Here is a 27,471-nt window from a genome sequence, read left to right as displayed (position 1 = left end):
AATATTTCCGTAACACTTTTTTCCCCACGTGCTTGATAGGACATGAAACCAGAACCAGTCTGCAAGGTGAGCAGCCATGTCATCTAATGGTACTTCAAGGGATCACAGGAAGACTTTAATGCCAGATTTCAGCATAAGAAGTCCCACAGATAACCTCCATGTGGATGCAAGAATCACAAACTGTGACTAGGTATGCAGTTTCCACTGTGCAGTGATTCCAAACAAGACGGACCCCAGCCTACCAGAGCAGGAGGTTAATAATAAAAGGCTACGACAGCACCAGAGTTATTTTACAATGGGCCTTTAAACTGCGTTTACCGTCGGTACGGAAGGGGAATCTAATCCCTTGACCTTCAACATCCTGTTGTCAACTTTATAATCAGATGGAGAGGACTTTCCATCCTGTAGTTTTGAAAGGCATGGGATTCCAAATTTTACATTTGTGGATATTAAGCTCTACAGAACTCCAATAGTCACAAGAAGGTAATACAAGAGGAGGTTAAATATAGCAGAAGTACAGGCGTTACACTCAGGGAAGAGCAGTGCACAGAACTGGTTTCAGCAGCAGAAAGACAAGTGCTGTTTGATTTGCCTGTATTGGTATACTCCGCTGTGACGGCTGTTCTAATTGCAGCTTTTCTCTCTTATTTACGATCCAGTTCACCATCACATATTTGACAGACACGGCGGGAGGACAGGGGAGGAAATTTTAAGTAAATAAATAAAATCAGTATTTTTCTAAGTTTACTGGGGCAAGAATCAGTCTTGCTTTATTTTATGGGGTGGGGTTGCTCCCTCCCCCCCTCCAATTTTAAGAATTCCTCAAAGTTGAAGACTGCAAAATGCACACAAGAAGAGTTTTGTTTCCGTGAACAAAGACAATCGTACATTCATGGGGCTAAATCAGACTTTTGTATCCAAACATTTCTGTGGACCATGCAAGCAAGAGCAACGTGAAAAGGTAATAAAGTTTTAAAACTAAGATTCCTATTTTTGAAACAAAACAAAGATGATTTATTTTGCCATAGCAAATACAGATCTCAACCTTACTATAACAAAGCACTTCAAAAGCACAAGAAAGATACATCACCAATTCTACCAAGCACACGATGACAATTAGCAGGAAGCTATCCACACATGCTAGAATTACTACCAACAGCCCCTCAACTCTGTTTTTTCAGGTCCTGATGAGGCTGGTCTGCAGTTCCTAGGAGAGCCCTGCTGCTGATCCCATACCTCATCTCACCTACTGCAGACAGGCCCTGCCTCCTCCTCCCAGGCAAGGCCCAAACCAAATCAAGACCTTCTCCATCAGGCACTTGCCAAGATGGAAAGATAGGCATGAGTTCCAGGAGTTGGCTATCATTACAACACTGAGGTTTCCCACTCCTCAATAAAGAAAAGGCATGCAGCCAGCGAGGGCTGTGAGACCAACACCATCTCAGAGCCTCCATCACTTGTTGAGCTTCAGCATTAAGGTATTAGAGGGGCTGAGGGAAGCCACTGATTCACCAGAGATCTTCCAAAGTATTTATACTCTGGAGCTTTGCCTGCCACTACAAGTTACATACCACATGTTAGAGAAGTTGCTTTAATCTAACAGCAAGTTTTATTCCAAAAATCCAACATTTCAATAAGAAGATACACTGAGAATATTTATTACCTTAAAAAAAAAAAAAAAAAAAAAAAAAAAGTATACGGGGACGGAGAGGGAATGGTTTTGTTTTAAATTCTTCATTTTAAACAAAACGCCTTGCCTAAACAGAGATAGGTTCTGATGTGAAATCATGTTACTAATTCTACAGACAAAGAAGTTAGCTTTAGGATGGCAATTTTTTTGTTATTTTTTTTTTTTAAGATGCTTTTTAAAACATGAGGTTACAGCCTCTGCCAAAGGCTGAAGTATTGGGTGTGAAATCCATGCGTTAATCATAAGAGGCGATAAGCAAGAAAGAAATAGGAGCTTTTCGGGAAAGCAATCTTAGAAGAAGGCAAAAGAGTTTTGGTTTTTTGTTTTGTTTTCCTAAACAAACTCAAGAGTTCAACACACTCACACACACACTCTCCATAAAACACTTCATTCATTAGGAGATGGCCTATTCCTACTACTACTGAATTCAATAGGCCATTTATTTAGCAGCTCTCTGCCTAGAGTATGTGCTCTCTTTTATTCACTCTGTGTTGACAGCAGTAATCAAATTTTGTACATACCACCGACTCTATTATAGTTCAACAGCAGCTGGCTGTCTGCCTAGTCTTCTTATCGTCATGTAAGATAAAAAAGACCAGCCAAACAGACCAGCTGAAACTACAGGAAGAAGTAAAATGTAGAGTCAAGCCTAAACAAAAGTTTAGTAGGGAGAAATCACATGCTTTTATGCTTACCCGAGTATTACAAAACATGGGAGAAAAATAAGCCTAGGCTCAACACAAGACAAGTTAACTTTGACAGTTTTCAGAATTGCAGCTCAGATGGCGACTCAGACCTTGCAGAAGAGAAGGCCTGAATGCCACACGTCACACATGAAATACTACACATCAACAGCCCAGTCTATGCAGCAGGAAAGCAGAAGAGAGAAGGCACAAGGGGGGAAAGAAGAGAGGGAGGGAAAAAAAGAATTTCATAAATTCATTTGAAGGTGAGCTCGGAAATACCCAAGACCACTTCTCCATGCCACCCCAGCAAAGTCAGCACCAGATTCACAGTGAAATTCAAGTTCACAGTTGCATGCAATAATTGGAGCAGAGGACAACATCCTTTAATTACAAAAATTCCCCGTAAGCAATACAGTTGTCTAGAATGAGATTGGTTTCCATTTCTTCCTTGCCATCTGGTTCTGGGGAGCCTTCCAAAGAGCCTTGAATGCCTTGACATGGAGAAGAGGAAATTGGCTTTGTTTTCACGGCCTCCCTCCTCCCAGCTTTGTTCCAAGCAGGGCCTGGTTAACACTTCTATGAACTTCCACCCTTCCAGACATGTCTGCAAGAAAAGGTTGGTTTTATGGAGGAGGAAAAGAGGGAAAAAACTGTCAGGATTTCTTATGGGCAGAACAAGAAAATACAGAGAAGGAAGGTGAAGGAGGAACTCTGTCGCAAGAGAGCCAAGAACTTTTCTCCTTCCTAGAGACACAGCACGCTTCTGCAGGGTTTCTGAGCTACCTCTCCAGCCCTACCCCTCCTAATGCTGCTATAATAAGCTTCTAGTTGAGCATTCCTCATGCTGTGTGACATTAACACCCCATAATTTTGTTCGGGATGTTTTATTTCACCACAACATGAGACTTTTTTTTCCACTGGCCTGACAAACACGTTTTGAATTAGCAGACCACCCAATGCTGGATCTTCAGTGAGCAAATAAGAGAGCTTAGAGGACAATGCTAAAGAGAAGGATGCTGAAAAGGCAATGACAGGAACTTAAACAGAAAGCAATGTTTTGAGTGCATCTTGATGGAAACTAGTAATTAGTTTAACCTCTACTCCCAGGAAGCCGACAGCAACAGCAACATCAGATGGGTAATGAAGAGTGCTTAGCATCTCAGTTGCAGCCCCTTTTGCACAGCAGGTTCATGGCAGCATGAAGCACTGTGTTGAACGTGGAGTTTGCAGCACCGGAACTAGGACTGGCCTCACTACTGTGGAAAAGGAACAAGGTTTTGAGTATTGCAGCTGTTAGAGCACCACGGTAAAGATAACATGCTGATACCATCACAGCACTCACACGGATGGCTCCAACACCAAACACTTCCAGCACACAGTGTTTTAGTAATATTGGGCTTGACACATGGTGCCCTTGTGAAATAGCACTCATGTGGCTGCTGCAGCTAACCAACTGGCTCATCTTGCAGAAGGAAATACCAGAAATTATAGATAAAGTGTGACATCCCCAATTTTAGTTACTCTTATCTGGGGGAGGGCAGGCGGCATGGAGGCAAGTGTCCTTTATTCTCGTGTACAGGCACCGAAGGGAACATTTCAAATGTAAACTCGGTTAAATTTCTGGAGCACATCAGTCTGCAGGATGTGTTGGTTACACTGCAGTCATACCTGGGAAACTTAAGCAGCACCACCCTTCCACAGAGCACCCTGAGCCTCCTCTGCTCCCAGCAGCACCAGAGGAGCCGGGGGAGGTCCAACAGGAGGCACAGCTGCCTGCCACGTTTTATTTGTCATTTCAAATGCTGAGCACTCCTGAAAAAAAGGCTCCTGCTCATTTGTAGGCACCTTTATAAAACTACACCGGGGCACAATGTGTATTTCAGCAGGACCCCTGTGCCTGCTGGCCACCGTCACAGGACGGCGTCTTGTTTTGTAAATGCCAGTTTCCGCCTCCGAGAACAGAAACATCTCAAAACTTTCTTCTGAATTTCATGGGGATTTTTCAATAGAAAGCATCTTTTGATACATTGTTTTCAATTTAGCAAACGTGGGCTGGAAGAATGACAAACCTGCAAGATTTCATTCTTAACCACAGTTATGTGGGTTGGTTTTATTTTCAGCAGACTTCCATAGGTACCCATGCTGGTCCAGAACGTAGTTCTGGTCCAGTTAAGCATAGTTCTGGTAAGAAATGCTGGCCAAGATGAACACCAGGATAGAGAATACTCTCAGAACAGTCCCATCAGCAGCATAAAATTAAACAAGAGTACTCCAAAGCCTCCAGGCATGTGCATGGCTAAAAGCACTAGAAGCAATGTACATGTACCCACACACACACACTATATGCATATATGTGCACTCTGAGCAGCATCAGACCTTGCTAAGCCAGGGGGAGCAACCATCCCACTCCTGTCAGTGTTCAGAAGCATTTGGATAACACCCTCAATAATATGCCTCAACCTTTGGGCAGCTCTGAGGTGGGCAGGCAGCTCTGAGGTGGGCTAGGTGGTATTTGAATGTCCCTTCCAACTGAACAAGTCCCTAAATATGACCAAGCTCTCCCCAGAAAAAAAGCAGTGCTAAGGTGCTGGGTTTCACCTCAGGGAAGGCAGAGGGCAAGGAGTGCACAGGAGGAAGGCTGGGGAGCACTTCTGGAGCATGTGCAAGCCCACGGCCCTCTGTTTGTCAAGGCACCCTCAGCTAAGGAAGCCTCTACCAGCTAATGCTGCCTTTATCCTGAAAGCAAAGCCATGCTGCCCAACCTCCTGCTGCTGGGGATGAAGGAGGGAAGATGATCACTCTTAAATTTATCACAAGCGCATTTCCACAGTGGTACAGTCACAGTGATGATTGAGGGGATGGTGGCTAGCAAGTGCCCTGAGTAACTGCAGCATCAAGCATCCAGAAGGTGGATGTTTTTATTTTTATGCCCTGCAATGACACTTGGGTGATCAAATAGCACCCTGTGAGACATTAACTCTTCAGCTGTACCAGTTAGAGCACACAACATTTATTTTTCTATTGTCACAACTACCAAAAGAATACATGTTTATTATCCATCTTTGTAGAATTAGCATGACATTTCTCCCACCCAGGTGCTCTACTTCCCTCCCCATGTGCAACAATGGATTTTATTCATCCTCTTCCAAAAAGAAAAGCCACACAGGGCAAAGGGAAGGACAGCACCTCACAGAGCTGTTCTGTCTTCTGCAGCAACTGCTGCTGAAGTGCTTCAGACTTCCCACAGCGACCAGGCTTGGATGGGAAGTTGTGTTACCCAGGAAAGGAGGGATCCGCAGAAATGCCGGAAGCCATTTGCAGCCCTCAGCCCTCCCGGTCCATCATTGAACAGCAGGAGTGTTGTAGAGAGCTCCCCGAACTAAACAGGCTGTCTTAGTTGAGAAAGCTAAGAGCCAGTAAGAAACCATCAGTGGCACCACAGGACTAAGCAAAAAGACATCTGCTCACTGCAGTTATATATATGGGTGACTGCAGGCAGCTCAGGGACAGCCCTCCTCCAAGCAGCTTCTTGTCCATTAGCACGCTTGGACAAACTCATATGAGAAGTCTGGCTTGTTTATGCTTACTGGACTTCATCTTTTTCATCATTTTTCACTACAACTGCAGAGAACAGAGTTAATACCAGCAAACAAACACATCTCCAGATGAGCTCTCCTCTCTCCAGCAGAGGAAACTGCCTCCTGCCAAGGGTCCCATGAAAGCCTCCCTCCTCCTCCTGGAATAACACTGCTGTTATCTGAGTAAATAAACAAACAGAGCAACTGCATGCCTCCTTGGCTCAGGGCAGGCGGGCTGCACAGGGTGCACAGGAACCAGCACAGCTACACTGCACACAGTGAGACTTTCCTTTCCTGAGACTCCTTTTCCACAAAAAACACACACCACCACACACAAATCGTGTGCTCCACCTCAACCTTCTGTAAATCCTCCAGCTAACTGCAATCTTACTATACCTCTTGCTCATTTGTCCCAATAGTTAAATGATGCTCAATGATAAGCAAGACAGAACAGCTTCTCTGGAGGTTCCTGGACACACACAGTCACAGGCAGAGATCTGGCAGCCGTGAGGACAGATGTGCATCCTTTCCCAACACAGTAGTCTGCCTCAGGCCCCGTGCTTGTGCTCCCAAGCAGCCAGGGACTGTCCCATCCTGCACACCAGCTGAGGAGCTAAGTGACAGCCAGGCCAGCAGGCACCCCTCCTATCTCCCCACCACACAAACCACACCCAGAGCAGAAACATGGTGGGAGGAGGACTGGGCAGGGGCAGGCAGCTAAGGGACAATAAGGGATTCCATTCTGCAAGCCAACAAAAGGCTGCGTGTTCCCATCCTCACTTGTTTTCAAGGATTACCAGCAAGCTCTCTGTGCATACCCTTTGCAAGCTTCTGTCAGGTCAGACGGAAAACAACAGGCTCAGCTATTCGAGCTCAAGTGTGTGGAGGAGTAATTACCAAAGCTCCACTGGACAGAAGGATTGCATTCTTTTATTCTCCACATGCCACCACCCACTAAGAAATCATAATAAAATTTGCAGAAACCTTATAAGCAAAGCCAGCACTGCCACGCAGGAGTTAGCCTGCAGTCACTCAGCACCCGTCCCAGAAACTCCACCTGTACCTCTCGCAAGGACAGCGATGCTTGGACACTGCTACTCCTGTCACCTGTATGGTTTTTGTCATCAGCACAACCAAGCATTACTTGAACTTAAAGCTTAAATTACGTGCAAACCTTGAGATACTGCCACAGGTACTGTAACCTTCAGGAAGTCCTCCCGTGTAAGTCCTGCAAATCACACATTTCCAAAAGCCTGAAAAGCAAAGTCCCCAAACAATTTCTGCTTCAGAATTACTGTGATGCAACACAGCACTCTCTTAAATATCCCGTGTCAAAAATATATGTGTAATTCCTGATTTTAAACTACTTTAAGGGTTGAAAGATGCTGATGCTACAGTGACACCGTTATCGGTCACCTAGTGAAGCATCATGCCTTAAACCTATGGTGTGAGCAGGCACGTGCTCATTCTCATCACTCACCTTAACACCAGCTTTTCTGCTCTTCATTCCCCCTCTCTCACCCATTTTGTGTGATTTGTTATGAAGCCACATGGCGTTTACTTGAACAACCTTACAACAGGTTAAATAGAACTGTACGTTACTTTAACAAAAGCATTTTGAAGCTGAAGCCTTTAAATTCAAAGGGGGAGGAAGGGAATAATATTCTACACTGATACCTTTAATGTATTTCAAAATACGTGTATATAGGGAATATATTCATACTAACAACTATTAGCACATGAGTAATCAATACATGAGTAACTCTGGAGAAAGGTTTTACACAAAGCAGGTGTGATCATGGCTCTGTATATAAATACCATGTACCGCTTTGCATGCTCAGGACCCTCACTCCATTCAGCTGACGGGCTTTTCCAATCTCCCCAGCATGCAAAGTAAAGCACCTAAAGTGGCACACCATGTTTGCCCATTTTTTCCCTGCTTTGCCTAGTCTTTCCTACTATCCTAATTGCTGTTGTTGCTGCTACCAGGTACTGCGTAGGTGTTCTCAGAAGGTTATTTATTACTACCTTCACTTCTCACTCTCAAGCAGCAACAGGGTGCTGCTAAAAAAAATCCCATTTTTCTCTGCAAGACTTTCAGCAAGGAGAAAAAAGCCAACCAACAAAGCTAGATCTGCAGCAAGCTGCATTCAGGTTGTTTAGAGGTATACTTCCAGTCTTTTCCTCCTCCTCTATTTGTGTTGGAGTTCTACCAACATATAAAGAAAGAGACAAAAAAATAAAACAAGTTGTTTGCCAATTGCAACCTACGGATGTAAATACAAGCGTGCAGCCCTCCGGGTTCTTTGTTACTCCACCTTCAGCTTGCCCTAGATTTGAGCAGTTTTGCACTGTACCTGCACTCTGACATCAGACGGCATTCGTTACACATTGCACCGTGTAACTGCAGCATTCCCACACATTTATACTTTCATATAAACCTTCATACTGTTTACATACAGTTCCCTCATTCCTAGTTTGACGGTTATATAAAGGAAGCATTATAAAGTTTCATTGCTGCTTTGCTTTTTTTAAGCTTTGCATCAGGACCAGATTAAAGAGAACAAAAAAATCTGCTCGTAGGTGCTTTTTTGTGTGCAGTGTTTTAAAAATCACTGTCAGTTCTGACAAACTCTACTCCCTGTTACAGAGTTTTGTGTCAAAATCACTTCCTAATCACAGAACAACTTCAGATCAGCCACAGGAAAGAGGAAAACACACACGTGTGTGTGTGTGTGTGTACACACACAAAATCTCTCTTCTCCCTCAATCCCTTCATTCCATATGATTTTCACGAACATGGAAGAAAGGGATCCTCACGATAAAGGCTTTTATAGCTTCAATTGTAAGATGAGTACAGTGTTTTAGAAGAAAGTCTGGCTAGGTTTATGGTAACTCAGAACTTTGTCCAGGTGTAATTCAATTGTTTGTTTGCCTTTTTTATGTTATTAAGCAGCACCGAAACAACTACCTACCTACCTTTGGTAAAATTTGTCCTACTGAGTGTATGCAAGGTCCTAAGAAGCAGCTCTGGTAGAGATGCAGTCAAATGACAGCCAATAGTCACGAAGCCACGTTACCCAACAGTTTTTAGAAAACTGCTTTGACTCTAAATCCTTTATATCTGCCTAACAACCCCCAACCCTGCTGTTTTCCATCCCCTATCTGCATCCTCACTACCTCCATACACTCAGCTACTCCTTCCACAAGTAAGAACCTCACTGCTGTTTAAAAAAAGAAAGAAAAAAACAGCTCTCAATTCAAATCCCATCACAGGACAGTTCATTCACTCCTAACTCCCACTTGCTCATCAGGTGCTGTTACACTCTCAGCCTTGTACCTCCCTCTCAGCCTACTTCATCGCCCTTGCCTTGTTCTACTAGTGAGCTGTACAGCTCTTCACTGGCCTACATTTGAGAGGGTCCAAAAATCAGCACGGCAGCCAGTTCACCGCATCCCAGCACAGTCCCAGTGAGGCATGCAACACCCCAGTCAGCACTGGAAATAAATACTGCACATCCCTCAGCTTTGTCCCTTGCAGAGCAGATGAGCAGGTGAAGCAGCAGAGCACAGGACGTGCCCAGGGGGGACCACCAAACTCCCACCAGCAAGCAAAGGCAGGCAGGCACACATGAGGGTAAGACATCATCACGATAAACCTGCCTTGCACATGTCCCTGTGATGCTGTGTCAGCAGCCAGCCAGACCAGGAGCCATAGGCATCCCCAGCACAGGGTTTCGGCTCAGCACAGCTCTGCTGCAGAGAGCTTTGCCAGCTCCCACGTTCAGGTCCATCAAAGAAATGAGGGCAGGGAAGTGCCCTGGGCCTGTCCCTGCCCTTGCTGCCTTCCCTGGGAACTGGGAGGAATTAATCCAACACATTTCAATCCCTGTTTTTTAATATTTAGTAGGGAGGAGGTGGACAGCAGAAGCATATGTGTCCAGCTGCAGATAGTGAGAGGTTTGCAAATACTATGGGAACACCCAGAGCTCCTCTCAGTTATTATAAAGGCCATTCCATTCCCCACGCCCTCAGCAACCAGCTCCAGCCAAAACCACTGAGGGCATTCTACTGATGCAGTCGGCTTGCCATTTGTTCCACTGCCTCAGCCAACCAACCTCAGCAGCAGCCTGCTTCCAAAAAGGCTGCGCAAGTGAAAACCACTGCTCCATCTGGGAAGCCTGCTCAAAGGCCCTGCTGGAGCAGCAGTGACAACAGGAGGGAGGTCCTAGTGTGCCACTTGTAAGCCACAGCAGCTGGCTGATCCCATGGTCCACTCACCTCACAAACCCCAAGGATGGCTGATGCCTTGAGCAGATAACAGGGTTTATGCATAAGTTTCCCCTCACCTGAATTCCATCTCCTGTCACAAAAGAGAAGAGCCAAAAGATCGGCTAAGATCTGGGAGGATGCAAGGCCTGGTCAGATTCAGGTTGTTTCTGCTGCTGCTGGAGAGCAGAGATTCAAGCTGTACCAATCTCAAAGGCATGCAGCGTTTGGGAGGTGGAAATTGAGCAGTAAGCACTTCTAATCCTGCTGCCTACAAAAATGGTACAGGGAAACTGGGAGCTCCACTCCAAGCTTTTTTTCTGAAGATAAAAAGGTCAAACGTGGTAATTAAGCTTCATGACTAAAGCCACAAAAAGAATAAGGAAGTTTCCATTTCATTTGCTTCAGCTTGCTCTGCCCTGGAAGCTCCCACTGCAGCACACTGGCAGCAGCCTGTAATCACTGCAATTCCCACCCAGTGCTCCCAGCTACCCTCCCATCCACCTCAGCTGCAGCAGGCATTCTTCGGTATCTGTAACAAATTTGATGGATATTAAATCCCACACCAAAGAGGGCTTAATTGTCAGGAAAACTACAGGTCAGGATAATGTTAGAAAAGCTTTGTGAGCACTGCAAGTACAAAGTAGTGATCCCATCCAGGACAACCTCACACAACTGCAGCAGAAGTGCTCCAAGCAGCCAGCTTGAACAGACGTTCTCCAGAACGGCTTTGGGATAACCCAAGTGTCTTTTTACATTGTGCAAGCTAGAAAGTGTGCACTGCAGAGATCACCTTCACCAAGAGACCTTCTGGATAGCTGTCACTAGCCTCCAAGTGCCCTCCAGCTAGGCAGTGCAGAGTGCAGCCCTCCGAAATCAGCCTCTCCTCCCTTTCTGGCACTGAACAGAGAAACCAGCAGCAACTGATAGACAAGGAAGGAGGAGAAGGGGTGGATCACCGCATATATAAATCCCCTGTGTCTATATACAAAACTATTATGAAAGCGTGAGCTAGGCAAACTAGAGCAACTGTATGCCTCATGTTTGCATTAACAAGTCACTGTGAGACCTTTGGCTAGGATTTATGAAGAACACATGCAGGAAATGGAAGAAAATAAGTCATAAAGCAATTCTCTTGTTTAAAAAGCTGAGCACACAGTAGAGTTGGTTAGCTTACACCACCATACAAACAGGAACCACAAGGAAGCTACACACACGATGCTTCAAGGCTGAGTCAAGTTTTGATTTCAATGAAGCCAAGCTCCCATGAGCAAGCCTACCGCAGCCACCACAGAACTGCACAGGGCCCCCAGCAGCACAGGTACCTCTTGCTTAGAGTGAAACCAAGATTTTCCATCAAGTTTATTAAATCACTCCTCATCCCTGCTCATTCAGTTAAGCAACTCAATCACAACTTTCACATTCACAAACAAGAAAGTATACAGGCGAGGAAGGAGAAAGCAACATACAGAAGGACAGGAAAACATAGCTAGGAATGCCCAAATTCTGACCCTGGCCACCAAAAGAGATGCAGCATAACTTGGAGCAAGAAGAAAACCAATTATCAGCTTGTCTCCAAGAGAATCAGAAGACAGCAGTGAATCTACCCATGCCTCCAGAGTCCAGATGATGCACATATAAGAGAGAAACCAATGGATGTCAGCCAATAAAGTCGCCCACAATTAACCTTAGGAGCTGCTCTTACCAAGTGTGCAGAGCAGCTGAATCCAACACCCATACAAAAAGTTGGGAGAAGTGATTGAGATTGCTCTTCACTTTAGATATCTGAGATGGCCAGGAAAAAGTGAGGGCTGGGGGTGGAAGGGAAGCAGGAAAAGAGTAGCAATAAGTGCTAACCCACAGAGGCTGCATATCTGAATTCCCTCAACTGTTTGGCCAAGACACACTCTTTCTTGCCTGTACCTGCTAGACCAAGTCTTGTGCAACATGAAGATCTGATCCTGCATTCAGATCAGCATCCAGCAGCTAGAACAACCCGTCTGCCACTTTTCTGAATTTCTCTCTCTTTATGAGACTCTTTCCTGATGACTCAGAAGATTTAACTTTAACAGAGTTAAGGCATTTCTTTTTAAAGTAAGTGAATAAGAGAGAATACATACTCTCCATCTGGCATACTTTCCTTCTTGAGGAAAGAATTCGAGTCACGACCTAGAAAATTACCACTCAGGACCAACAGCATGTCCCACAAAATTAAAAGAAAAAAAACACACACCTCTGTGTATGTGTGTTAGTAGTTAGTAGTATACACGACTGTGTATACTATTTTGTGTTTTGTTTTTTAATCACTTGAAATTTGATATAAAATTACACATCACCAAGTTCATATGAATTGTTATCATTTAAGGTTTTCAGCCACATCCCCTATTTCCCCAAGAGTCCCCTGCATAGCATGGACATGGCAAAGAGGTAAATCCATCCCCCTGGGCTGGTCCAGCTGTGCCAGCAAGGCAGCACACGTGCTCCTGAGCATGTGTGTGTGCTCCCATTGCTGAATGCCTCCAAGCCACCCTGGCTAGATGAGAACAACTTAGGCAGGAGGTCAAAAAAGCTGTCATCTGCCACCAGCTGCTGAGTCTCTGTGGGCACAGATGGGTCACAAGAGCTCACACCCTAGCAAGAGATGGAGAAAGCACTGATGACGTGTGCATTAGTATGAACAGAAGAGTTTATCATCTGCCCAAGCAAACCACTGGAAACACCCTGTTACAGGCAGACTTCTGACAAAAATCTCAGATCCACACAGTGCTGTATGGTTATTCTTAACTTGAAAGGACCAAATAACTCCTCAGGAATTTCATCATTTCCAAATGGAAATCCCAGAAGGGAAACATCTAGGTGCATGCATGTGTGTATACATCAATGCACACCTCTTATCTTTAAACACGTTACAAAGATGACAGAAAAACCACCACTGCATCTTGCTCCATTCCATTCCTTAAACACCGTCTGATTCTGTGGTTGTGTTTTACACATCAGGAAGAAACCTCCAAACCAAAGGTATGTAAACACATTTTTGGTTACTTTACCATTCGTTTTGATGCAAGGGAGGGGCAGGAACAGGAGCTTTTTTAAATGTGTCGCTCCCCTGAGGGCTAAAATTCGTGAAACACGTTTTTCAGAAACAGCCTTTTCTTCCCTGAACCTCTCATCTCCATTCCTCTATCCTTATGATAGCCTCAGTGGGTACAACACAGCACATTATTTTGCTTATCCTGGCCTAACATACATTGTATTTTGAGTTTTATTTGGGACCAGTTCTGCCACTTAAATTTTGTTGCCTTTCTCTATCAGTTACCATCCTGGTGGACTCTTTTACACCCATGTACTGCTTATTAAAAATAAGTTATAGGAACGTAATAATCTTTGAAACCTCTACCTTTTTTCCATTATGGAAGGCTTAGCCCACATCTGCAGTGATGAAACAGACAGGAGCAGGAAGTCATGTTAAGCTTTTTCTGTTTGTTTTCTTTTATGATTTGTTTGTTTTCTTAAGGAAAACTAGGCTGCAGTGCTAAAGATCAAGGCTGATCTTCCTGGATGTCCTTGATATCTCCCTGGACAAAGGCACAGATCTGAGTTACAAATAACCTGAACATCACATGCATCTGTCAAGCCCAAGGTCTGTGACAATCAGAAGAGGCACAGAGGAAACTGATTTTATAGTTTTCCTTTCTGACTGAGAGAGAAGAAAACACTATTCTGCAGTATAGGCAGGCCTCATCTGCACAGAAGCCAGTTCCTTGACAGTCAACAGCTGCCACTGTGAGACAGTGCCCCAAAATGATAATTTTATTATAAAAAGAGGTCTTTAGGACTTCAAATTTCAGCTGCACATACATCCTAAAGAACATCCTTTCTTATCAGGACAAAAAGATCAGTTAGATAAGATGGCTCTGATGTTAAGAGCTGCATAGGTTGAAGAACAGTCAAGAACAGATTCAGCCTTTAAGGTACACTGGGTCATTCACCCAAGGAACCAAAGACCTGTGTTCAGACTGAAAAAGATGAATTATTGATGTATTAAATGTAGAAAGTGCATTGCTTTCAGTATTGTTCTTTTGCATTAAGTTGGAAGAGTTTTATAAAGCTTTTCAAACATAAAAATGCATCAGCACCGACCCTTGCAGACTAGAAAGCCTGCAAAGAATCATCACTTGGGGTTAAATTTTAAACCGGCCAGGTTTAATTTGCATAGGCCTGGTTAATGAAGAAGTGACTGGCAGCAGGTACAACATCCCAGCCTTCTGTCACACATTTATTTGCCTGCAGATGGCCAAGCTCAGCCCTCCCTTCCACCTGAGAAGACCCACATGGGTCACTCCTCCCTCATGCTCGCATGGTGCCAGGTGAAGCAGGGCTTTGGGCCCAGTGCGACTCGCGCGCTGAAATGGAGGCATTCCCCCATCTCCGAACCCAGGAATTCTACCCGGCAACATCCCACTGTAACTCATGCCTTTTTTATTATTATTTTATTTACAGCCAGCCCTGTTCTCCTGACTTTTATGATTTCCATCACACTGCTCAGTTTGCCAAGCTTTACTCTTGGAAGTGAGATCTCCCTCAGCCCTTGCACAGGCCCCCCTCGGTCTGGGCAGGGTGCCATAGAAGAACAAGGCCATTCGAAGAAAAAAGTCAGCTTGAAAAAATTAAGGCAAGGAAGCAAGCGCTCCTCAAACCTATCCACAAAATGAAGAATTTCACTTTAACTGGAAAGAGCAAGCCTCTCCTCCTCCAGCACATTAATATCACCAGCAAGTCAGAACAAAACAAAGGACATTTATCACAGCTGAGACCAACTTGCAATTTATGAAAAGCCTTTAATAAATGCTTTTATTTTAAAGAGTCTCTAATATAACTACTTGAATTTCAGTAAAACATAGATACCCACTGGAGGAGGTACAAGGCTTTTCCCCTGCGTAAGCAGTTTAGAAACTGAAGATCTGACAGAGTAAATGACAATCCATAACACAAGATGCCTTTGCAGGATCAAACATTGCCAGATTCAACTCTAGACGTCCTTATTCAGCATGTTTTTAGATGTGCACTTTAAAAATATATATATATAAAATATATATATAAAAATTCATATACTTTTTATATAAATTTTAAATTTTAAAACTTTTATATTATATATATTATATATATATATATATATATATATATAAAGTTTATATATATAATGTATTTTTGCAAAGAAACCACTAATTTTGCATGGAGCAGCTTGCAAGATCCTAAAAAAAAATTCTGCCAAACCTCCTCTATGCCATAGTGTTAATTCTCCACATAAATATTCAAAGATATTCTTGAATGACTGCCGTAAGGCAATACTCTATTCTGTAGCCACACGACCACAGCCACGATTAGCTCACTGCACTAACTATGCTCCCTGCAAAATCAGGTTGTACAAGTTTTTCTGAGAATTCAGCAAAGTCCCACTGTGATGGGGGGAGGAATAAAATAAAGAGCAAGTGACATCAGTCAGTCCAGGACACTTTTATGCCAGGTTTTTTAGCTACCTAGAGTGAAGTAGGAATGTGAATTTTTTCCTTGGAGATGGAGCATACATAATGGTCCACTTGGCACAGGGTAGTAGCTACTGCTTCCACACTTTTACCAACAATGAATCAAAAGGAGACCGGAAACAGGTGTCAGAATGAGCTTCCACATGAATATTTGCAGAGGGACAGAGGGAAAAGCAACCAGCCTGTACATCAAGAATCCCTCAAGTACTAACAAAACCACCAGAAGACCATCATGAGAGCTTAGAGTATCACATCACAACTAAACATGGAAGCTCAACAGCTAAAGATAGCCATCTACATCCTCCACAGCTGATCAGCAGGTCAAGAACTACACATGCTTCAAAGCTAAAATAAGTTTGGGAACAGACGGGTTTGTTTTATACTGAGACAGAGTCTGGGAAACTGGAGTAATCATAGAGGAAAAATGTAACATCGGATGCCATCTCCTTCATGTTTTTCATCCATGGTTAAGAGGAAAATATCATTTTAGAGATAGAAAAGCAAAATAATTCAATGCTGGATTGGTGCTTTCTACTATTATTTCACCTACATTTACATTAGATAAGTATATTTTTTCTTGAGGTTGTCATTTTAAAAGTAGTCACTCTTGCACATATACATTTTCTTACTTACATGGGAATTTAAAATAAATTATCTTTTTCAAAATTAGATGTGGTTATTCATATTAAATTTAGCTGTTTATTCTACAGAAGGAAATTTGAAATAGGGTTTTAAGAAACTATTTAAAGCTGAGAGGACTTGTTTAACTAGTTCTGCTTAGTATGAAAATGACAAATTATAATCACTGGATGAGCTCTTGTTAAGTTTTTAGCAAAGAAGAAATCACTCACCTTGTATGAATGCACAACCCTTTATTACAGAGATGCAATTAAAGCTGCTTCCTCTTACTTTGCAAAAGTACAGAGGACTTTTTTGCACAGAAATTGTATAGCAGTAGGTTGCCTATTTAAATAAACAGTGGATGATTATTGTAATGAGCTGGATGACTTTGGAAGACGTGACCTGGCTGACCCACCCAGGTTCTCAGCTCTACTCCCATCCTGCAAGAGGGGGTGAAAAAAATGTCTGAAGACTACTAGAGAAGGAAGTTTGCATGTGAGAAAAACCTATCCCTTGATTAAGATAGCCAAAGGCTGCATTATTTAAAATAGTAATTTCACTGAAAAATCCCTTTTGTTCCTGTTTTGTGCATTAATTGAAAAGTTGTGCATGATAACAGCCTGACAAAAGAGGTTTAACTCCTGAACTACATCCACCTCATTTGGCAGGGGAAAACTGTATATCATATACTAATTCTCACTGAAATTAGATTTTATAACTTGACAAACTTTGAAAAAGGCTCACAAGACACCTTCAAGACTCCAAAAAGTAGCAGGGTTCTGTTTATTCATCCAAAGAGAAGCAGATGAAAAGGAAATGGAAAAAGAATATATTCTCTATTAGGTATGCCACAATACAGGCACAAAGCAGATAAAGAGAAGAGTCCTACACAATTCACACACATCATTTTTTCCTACTTATAACATTGCATCCTAGATAATAGACGCAGATTAAAATCCACCTCAACGGCCACAGATTCTCACTGAGATCAAACGTAATTAATTCAATTGCTTTTTAAAAGACTTCCAGTAACATAAGTTGTGATAATCACAACTCATCTACTCTGCCAGCCGATAACCTTTTGGCTCTGCTAAATTCAGGACAGCCAAGAATGCATTATTTCCTTCACTTCATTGTACTGTAGATGAGAGTTGAGCCCCAAATGTCTACAGCCTCTTTACATTTTTGCTGGCAGCACAAGAGGTTCTTAATAGGATAGCAAGTGAAGGTCCTTTCAGAGAGCTGGAGCAGCATGAAAGGAGCCTTATTGCAAGTGGGAATACCAGGCAGACATAATATCTTGTAAGGAACAAAACCCCTTTTTCTGCCCTCCAGTCAGTAGGAGGAGAAAAATAATTGTGTGCATTTTGGTATAAAGGGGAAAAAAAAAAGTGTCAGCTTAGAGGACATAAGGAACCAAATCCATAAAAAAAAAAAAATCTTAAGCTGTAAGAAACAAGTACAAAGGGTTAACATTTCACAATTTCTCTCCTCCTTCCCATTATTTCCCATACCCACACAAATTATGCAGAATACTTTCTGCATCAGGTTGCACCAGTCCCAGTCCACATGAGTTTGTTTCAGATGACCACTACAGCACAGTAGCATCTTCCAACCGTGCATTACATCACACACATACAAAAAAAAAAAAAAAAAAAAAAAAAATTATCCCTTTCCTTCTTCCCCCAGGCAAGAAACTTGAGTTCAACTGAGGATTACAATTCCAAGTATTTTTATTATATGGGTATGTGAGTATAAGTTAAAGCCAAGACAACAGGGCCAATAATAAGATCCTGTAACAAAAGGTGGCAAAAACCAGTGTGGAAAACGAAACACCAACACGTTTCTCAGCAGTTAGTCATTTTATCTGAGCATTATGGAGAGACTCTGCTTTCAGCACCTGGCTAATGATCCCTGCTCCCTCCCTGCTCCCCTTCCCTGACGGCAGCGCTACGGAGGAAAGGACACATCAGCACTTCCAAGGCAAAATATTCCAAGACCTCTTTTTTTTTTCCAGCCCAAATCAGCCTCCATACAAATACACTGCCCTGTGTGAATTACTTGTTCCTAACCAGCTCCAGTGGCAAGACTTGCTACAGCTCCCATCTCCTCCAGGGACCCACTCAATAGATTTGAACTCGTTCAGAGAGGGCTTCACTGTCAATCACAGGCTTCATCCTGAAACTAAATTTTAATCAGCTAAGCTAAGGCCACTGAGTCCATTAAGGATGAATGTAACAGCCCAGGACTTCAGCAACCTTATACTGGAAGGAGACGGAGAACAAAAGCAAGTCTGATATGTTTACAATAGGTCAAGGTTTGTAGGACCCTTTACTAATTCCGTGCTAGCTTCTTCAGTGCTAACAGCAACATGTCCAGTCAACAAACAAACAAACTGCTACATCCCATGGGATATTTTGCCTGGAAGAAAACAGATGCACTGGGTTGAATTATTTTTTCTTCTTGTAAAGCCAGAAACTATGGGATCCTCTAGGTATTGCATGTGTCTCTACCACCCGAGATCCTGCAGAAAGTTTATTCTGCCTCAGAAGTGGGGATTACATGCTAGAGTTATCCCTTACCTAACCCAGTAAACCCTCATTTCAGGTGTGCCATCAAGTGAATGAGCAAAAGGCAGGTTCAAGAGAAATGCTGGAGAATCTACAAGAGCCAGGAGCTGCAGTGGCAGAGTGCCCTGGAGTAGGTGCTCCACTGGCATGTGGGCTGAGGGGCTGGCACCTCTTACAGCCACCCTGACTTACACAGCATGTGCTAGTGTATGAGTCTGGGGGGGAATTTAGGAGCCCTGAATGACAGCAAGCTCCTCCAGCAAGTCACCAAGCTCAGCGATGGATGCAAGAGCACCGCCGGGTCCAAGCCAATGAGTTCTGCACCATGCATGTCTGGTGCCAGGGCTCTGTACTCACTGACCAGCACCAGGCCAGCCTGGGAACAGCTCTCCAAACACATCCCCCTCGTATCCTCGTGTCAAACGTGGGCTCTGTTTTCTCGCCAAAAGGATCCATAGTTATCTCCATGGTGACGTAATGCCCCTCTATTTACAACCTAAACGTCCTCTTCCTTCGAGACGCCTCAGTCATTTGGAGTCTGACACTGGTATGAACTTCAGGATCATTATTGCATCCTAGACAAAGACTCCAACAGTGAAATCCCTCTTCCCTGCACTGGGTTTCTGTTCAGAAACGTATCAGAGCTGTTCCAGGCCAGCTACCCCTGCAACACAAGGGCTGTTTATAATAATGCTAAGTGCTTGCAGCCACCAACCGCAGCAGTGGCCAGATGACTGCTAATGCCAGCAACACAAGGGTTTGGTTTAGTTGTCTTATTTTTGGCAGGGAAAGAGAGACCAGTGCTCCTTTTCTCTAGCTCTTGATTAATGACCTTGCAATGTCTTTCTCCTGGGAAAAATCCCAAGCGTTGCTGCAAGTCTGCTCTTCAACTTAGACCAGCATCTTTTAGCCCTGAATTTTGGTACTGATGTCCCAGTGCAAGCTTCAGCAGATGGGCAGGCTTCACAACTCCTCTTTCAGCCTTAAGTCTTAGACACATTCATTAAGCAGGTCATCTCCAGTACAGAAATATATACAAACACTTTTTCCCCCAGAACGTGTTGGGATTTGGTGCCTGACGTATTACGAAATGCCCTGAATGCTCTCCAGCCCCTGCATTCTTACTGGCCCATCCTCTCGCTGTGCAATACGCAAGGAATTGGCCACATCTCACCCTACACTCCTGCCCAGTGCTTAGGGCAATGGTCAGTGGTTCAAAACCATTTGAAGATTCAGACTGGCATTTCAAGAGCGACAAGTCAGCACGAGGGCTCTAATTAAGAGGCAATTACAGGAAAGATGGGCACCACCCCAAATTCCCCCCAGCTGCCTAAGGCTGTTTTGGGAGAAGTGACACCTGCACATTGGCCGGTGTGCCTGACAGCCGGGATGACGCAGGAGTAGGAACGCTGTGCGGGCTGCAGCCAGGACAAGGCTCCTCCAGCTGCTCAGCACCAACACCATAACGACCTGGCAGCATGCTTTAGCAGCAACCTGTAGCTATTCAATTAAGTTTTGAGGATGATGCCTTAAGATACTTAGGTCCTTTGTAAATAGCTAAGGACTCTTTCCCTAACCACTGGCCCCGCAGCACCGGGTCCTTGAGTTCTCATCAGGTACCTGAAATATTTTCTGGTCTAGGCCACACGGTTGCTGTCCTCAGCTGATTTTGCACAAAGCCTTCTCTACGCAGACATTCATACCGGATTCTTGGCAAACAACTTGGTCTTCACTGGCAATGTCCCCTGCAAAGACAACTGGAGCAGCAGCCAAATACTTGAGGGAGGCTTTTTCCCCCTCCCTGAAGATGCCTGCCAGGTCAGGGAGATGAAGAAGGAGAGGCAGCAGAGTGCAGTGTGAAAAGAGTATTATGGCTTTTTCCACCCCATCACTAGATTTTTAAACCATCCCATCAGATTGCTTTCTGTCCATTGTGCAGCAGAGATGTCACCTGCAAAGCAGGAGCAGTGAAATTCCTTATTTGGGATAAAACATTGCAACTCCAGAACAGTTTTGCATCTTCTTCTGACTCCAGATTCTGCCAGCCCAACCAGGTGCACACAGTAAGGCAGGTTTAGATGCTCAGGCAGATACCAGAATATCGTACTTTATGGCTGTAACATGGGCAATAAAATTGAGAAGTATGAATATCCCAATTTCACCACTTGTAGTTAACCAGCCCTAGTGCACATGGGAGATGGATGAGAAAAGAGCTTGCTTCTGCATGGTTCATGTTCTTCTGATTCAGCCTGTCTCTTCTGGATGCTGCTTGTCCTGCAGTGTGTGACACCTGAGGACAGCACACGCTGCCACCGAGACCGTCCAACTACATGACTCAGGCAGGCCAGACCACAGGACCTCACCTTTCCCACTGCATTTCTGGCACAGGGTTCAGTTTCCCTGAGAGGGAATACAACTCCCACTCCAGGTGTGGGTGCCAAAATGAACTCTGACTGCAGACAATCTGGGGGTGATCCAGAACCCACCCACTTCATGAGACCAACAGGTAACTGCTATCTCCTCATTTAAGGGAATCTAAGGTATGTAAAAATTAATCCAGCTTCTGTTCTTCTCAGTTATGGTACCTTATCGCATGCAAAGAGCTCTGTCATGCCCCATGTTGTTCACATGACTTATGACAAAATTAAGTGCCATTTTAAACCAAAGAGAATTTGCAGATTTTCAGTTAGGAAGATACACATACATATACTTAATCAAAAGGGGTTGGTTATGACTTTTCTTTGTGGAGATGAACACACCCAATACTGTTAGTCACTATGCAAGCACAGTAACCACTATCCTTAAACGACGATTAAATATTTAACACTGCCTGCTGAGAGGAGGTTGTTACCACACAGTGACAGGAACCCTCTCCAGCATTTTACAGGTAGAGGAGAAGGCCTCCAAGAACAGTCAGGGTTTTTTTTTTTGTTTGTTTTTTTTGTTTTTTTTTTTTTGCTCGTAAGGATTAGGAAAGCCAAATAGCCTTCATGACCTACTATGGAAATTATTTCCCCTCTTAGAGCAAAGGCAAACAACAACACACAACTCACATGGAATTCATTAACTTCAAATTTCTTAAGTTTTAGGACCACTTACTTCCCTACAGGCTAAATGAAAACATTTTGGAAGAGCTGCTTTAGAACAGAGAGATCTGAAATTTTGTTCTTCTCGGGTCCCTGCCTCACTTCTCTACCAGAAGGTCTACACAAAGACCCCAGGAAGACAGTCCTGAGGCCTCATGGCAGGATCTCACACTCTCTCTCTCCTGCCACGCATGCCTGAAGTTGGAAGAAAGATGCAGACAGTGCACTAATCCTTTTGACGTAAAAAAGGCGTTTTGTCCAACTCTGAAGAGATGTCATTCAGAGAGGTTCTGCTGTGGGACTGAAGTAATACCACCACAACTGATGCCCCTGCACCTCACCAGCTCCATACGTCTCCACGGATTTATCTTTCTTGGGATCAGAAAGGACTGAGAAAAACATCCATGTGGAAACCTGCTGCAAATGGACACCATCAGTTACCCAACACCCACAAACCGAAGAAAAAGCAACATGAGGCACCTGGGCATTTGAAGCAGTCAAACCAGAGCTGGAGTACATTTGGTAAAAATGCATCCCTGATCAACGTTTTTCATGAGTTGCTCTTGACTGGGGTGAAAGGATCAGGGAAGGAGGGGCTTGGCAACGCAGCAGCACACGAGAAGCTCAGCATCAACAGCAGGTCTGTAAAAAGCACCTTGGTAAAGGTGAGGATAGCAAGAAAACTCTGTTCCTTTAATGCTCTTATTCCAGCAATCAGGAATGAACCTTCTGCAAACAATCAGAAGGCACGGCAAAAAATGAACTCCACTTAGGTTTCAATGGCCTTTAACAAAAAGCCCTTACAACATGGTATGACTTATGACAGTGGGAGCAACCCCATCTGAGCTCTTCCTTCCTCTTTCCCCTGTTCCACCATGGAAGTGCCGATTGCGCAGTTTAGTATAAAGCTCACTTCCACACTGATACTGATATGACCATCAACATGTGATTTCTCTCATCAAGGTAGCAATGTAACCTTCTAGAAGCTCTGGCATGCTTCGTGGCTTTAACCTCACCAGTGCCCAGCGAACCAACACAGTGTTTGTCTGGCGTCTTTTTGGTTGTTTCTTCCTAGAGGGTCCCTTGGTTCTGAATTACCTCAATATTTAAACAATACTCAAATTGTCAAAACAAGTAAAAGATGAGAGCAGAAGCAAAGCCACAGAGGAGCTTCCTGAAATGCAGCTTCTCCTCAGGCTTGGTGCCCAAGCCAAGGGGCACCTGCAGCAGCCTGGAGCATTTGTGGGGTCCTCAACCACAAGAAGCTGGGCACCATGCTCCTCTGACAGCCCGCCAGACAGATGGCTCTGCACAGACCATAAAGTGTGCAAGTGCTTTTTGAGTAGAAAGGCCAGGGTGAACACTGCACTTCTGTACTGTGACCTGTAAAAACTCTCAGGTTAAGTTTAATAAACTCTACTCCTACTGATCAGTGCATTAAGTTAGCTAAAAATAGATTTAAATCATGTTTTTAAGAACCTGTGTTTTTGTTTTTTTTTTTTTTTTAAATCAAACCAGCAAGCTCCAAATTGGGGACTACAGCCAGGTCCAAGAGAAAAATTCCTGAGCGCAGAGGAAAAGCATTCAAAGCAGAAGGATTACACACCCCCGCCCAAACAGCAAAACTGTGTTCAGAAGACAGCTACCAGACTTTCAGCTTCCACAAAGTCTTCTCTCAAGAAAGAGGCACTGCATGAACAAAACGTGTTCCCTTGAAGCTCCACAAGGAGCTGCATCCAGGAACAAGATGTTTGTGTAGAAACCAAGAGAGAGAGCACTGAACTCTTGGAAATGATTTGTGCTGACCATAGCTGTTGTTCATTATTAAGTCATAACAGAAGTAAAAGCCTAGAAAGAAGAAATAGAAAGGTCTTGGTCTATTGGCGTTTAAATACTACTTTACTTTTTCTCTTATTTTAATATAATCACACTTTATACTGTAGCTACTAAAGTAATATGGAAACCAAAAGGCCTCGCTGTATACGAAGCCTGATAAATCTCCTCCATTCGTTATGGAGAGTGCTGCTCCTTGTTCATCCAGGACAGTGTGGCAATTCAATAGCAATTTAAAAAAAGATAATCTAGCCAAGCACTTCAGGACTTACACATCACACCACTTTCTCCAATCAATAATTGGTAACGTTATATGTTAGGAGCACATTACACCTTTGGTCCTCTGCCACAGTCTAAACTAGGAAAGGAGCAAAACCCACATTTAATGCTAGGCAGTAAAAGCAGAGTACAAATGAATTAACTGAAAGTACTTGAAATGTATTACACAAACCCATCAAAGCATGTTGCTTCATGGCTTAAGTGCACGTTTCTTCACAGTTAAGTGCATAAGCCAGTGACTGTCCAGATACACGTTGAATTCCTCCACAAAGTCATTAGGAAACACAGTTTTTGGATGGTGGGTCCTATATCTGTTTTCCACAAGGCAAGGGGGAATAAGTGTCAGAGTTCCAAAGGGATCTTTGTTACCAATAACCTCTGGCTGAAAAGTATTGCTGCCCATTCCCTTTATTGATCAGCAAAATAATGTTAAAACACATCTAATCTCTGTCATCTAGCCACACAGCTTTCTACTAACGTGCATCCAATATTTCTGATGGAAGTTACTCTGCTGTTACCCCAACATGCAGCCACCACATCTCCCACCAGCTGACAACTCAGCAGAGCTTTACCACATGCAATGGGAGACCCCCACCCCTGAAAAACAGCCCAGCAGACAGAGAATGCTGCTTTTTCATGGGAGCAGCGTATCTACAGTTTTAAGAGAACTCTCCCAACAAGTCCAGACGATGCTCAAGTTATCTTCTCCAGCAACTCAGCACAGTTAAGGTGTCTCTCCCACACATTCAACAGGTTAATTCATATCTAAACACGTAAATTACTAAAGATTGGTCACAGCCCTTCCAAGCATAAGGAAACCTTATAGTAGCCTTATTAAAGGAAGGCTACTATGGTAGATGCAGCCCTGCTGATAAGCAGGGACTCAATTCTTGCTTCACTCCCAAAACTATGGTTTGCAAGAGAAGAGTGTCATTGTTTTCTGTCAAATCCACAGATGCCAGAGGGCCCTTCTATTTACTTAGCCTGTTATTTTTGTCACTACCTTTAGAACTCCCAGCTTTCTTCTGAAGATATACAGTCACTTTCCGAAATTATAGCTCAGCTTGCTTCCTCATTTAATTCCAGAGACACAATGGGGGAAGGGAAAAAGACATAAAGCAGACTTCTGACAAACTAGGGAGCACTAAAACTTATTTTTTTATCAACACAATAAACAGTCAGAGAATGAAACTCCTCCCTCCCACCTCACAATGTTTAAACCCTATTATTCATTCTTCAGGCTGTTATTAAGCCATCCAAACTAAATGCAGTTCTCCCCAGCTTTGGGCTACAAGCATCTCTGCTCCCAGGGTTGGTGCTACACTCTTCTAATGGTGCTCTTTTCAAAGGAGTGACACTGCACAACACAAGAGGAGCTGATCATACAGTCTCTGAGTGGGCAAATCCATGCAGCTATCCGCAGCAGAGCACCTGCACTGACCCAAAACAAAGCAGACTCAGCTGGGGTTTATTCCACGTGCTTTTTCTTGCCATACCACACGTATACTGAATTACATGTGCCAGTCTGTCTCCCCATTTCTTCACACACGGAAGATGTTAATACAAACATTGCCCTACTCATCCCTGCTGCCAAGAATCGCACCACAGACAGGAGGAACATCCAAGGAGAGGCAGGGAGGTGATGAGCCATTGCAGAGACACGGCTAAACCTTTGCCAAGCTGCCCAGTGCCATGACCACTGAGTTTCTTTGCACATGAACCTATTTTCCCTCAGACTGCATGGACTTCTCCCATCTTCTCCAGCTCCCTGAGCTGGTGGGATGTCAGAGGAGGTGGCCATGGTTATTAATCACCCCATGTCTGCTGGTCTGCCCGGGCACCCCCTCCCCAAGGTATCCACAGTGCAAGGGGGACCCACAACAGCAGCAGCCGCCTCTCCCCACCACGGCATCCTGAGGCTCTTAAACCACTACAGGCAGTGCCTCACGTAGCAGCTCCTGCCCAGGGTTATTTCTTCATTTCCTGGCAGAGCACACGCAAATCAATGGGTTGCTTTTATGGTTTGGGGTTGGTTTCTTTTCTCCCCCGAGGAGCCTTGCTTTCTATTCCAAGGCAGAGTCGTGCTTCAAGCACATGGAACAGCATATGTTATTTCTTTCTCCACCAACCAAGAGACTAGAAGAAACCAGCCCAGTATGTATATGCTTGCATTTCATAAACGCTAGCATCACCCCAGAACTGTCTTCATCGCAGCACCCAATCTGTCCACTTGGGACAAGGAGACAACAGCTGACAGGAAGGAGCCAGCCTGAGGCAACCTGAAGGTTTGTTTCCAAAAACGCTCATTTTTGCAGCTAGGAATGAGGAGCAGCAGGCTTGCCGTTTGCCTCCACCATCTCACCTGCACACGCTCTGCACAAACACCCACAAAGAGTTCACCTTACAGCAAACCGGCTGTGCCCAGCCCGCATCCATGGGACGGATCCTAAACAGACACCATTGTTCCTGGCCATTTCTCACTGATGGAGCCCAAGTGACAACCGAGGCACCACACAGGGCCACATCACTTGGGTGGCAGTGGGACAGGGCCGAAGGAACTGGCCCCAAAGGCAGCACATGGAGTCCCCAGACCAGGAGGTCTCAGGGCCCAGCAGCTGATGGCCAGTTCGGCACCGCTTCATGCAGACAGACAGACAGACAGACAGCAGCGTTACCCAGAAGCCTTGCCTGAGAACTACAAAAGTAAGTTACAGTTTCTGAAAGCAGCCTCTGAGCCAAATGTATTTATTGTAATTAAAAACATAAGGTAGATGAGGAGAATTAAGCTCCCCTCAATTTAGACAGGAACTCATATCTTAAAATGCACCAGAGGCATACGGTAATCTTCCAGAAATGTTTTTCCTGTCATGTCTTACTGTTTAATTATATATTGCCATTCCAAACTACCACGGCAGATTTTAAGCAACTTCTTCTTTTCTCCATAATTAATCATAGCAAAGATTCATTTGCTCTTCAAGTGCGGCGCTGACAGCATTGCTTTCACCACTGCAAGGCGATCAGCCCCCAGCAATCCTTCCTGAGAGCTGCTGCAGAGAGAGAGGCACGACCCCCTGCTCAAAGGAGATGTCCTTCAAAAAGCCCTATTAGTGGCACCTGGGGGCGAGCAGCAGCCACAAGGAGCCACCGGCACTAGGCCACAGCAGGACGGGCAGCTGAGCAACGCCGGGGCCATCTTAGGGGCAGCTCTGTTCGCCCTGGGGCCTGGAAGAGCAGAAGACACACCATCAAAACCGCTTACCTCTACACATAGATCAGCCTTAACACTATCTAGTCAGAGGAGAGCCACATCAAAAGC

General features: G+C 44.2%; 1 protein-coding gene across 2 annotated transcripts in view; it reads right to left on the bottom strand.

Annotated features, from left to right (window-relative positions):
* Positions 1-27,471, bottom strand: part of UTRN (utrophin) — a 366,152-nt gene that overhangs the window by 335,463 nt on the left and 3,218 nt on the right. The window lies entirely within an intron of this gene.

This window comes from Aythya fuligula, chromosome 3, assembly GCF_009819795.1.
Source record: "Aythya fuligula isolate bAytFul2 chromosome 3, bAytFul2.pri, whole genome shotgun sequence".
In the NCBI taxonomy this organism is placed as follows: Eukaryota; Metazoa; Chordata; class Aves; order Anseriformes; family Anatidae; genus Aythya; species Aythya fuligula.
This window is presented reverse-complemented; position numbering and strand designations above follow the sequence as displayed.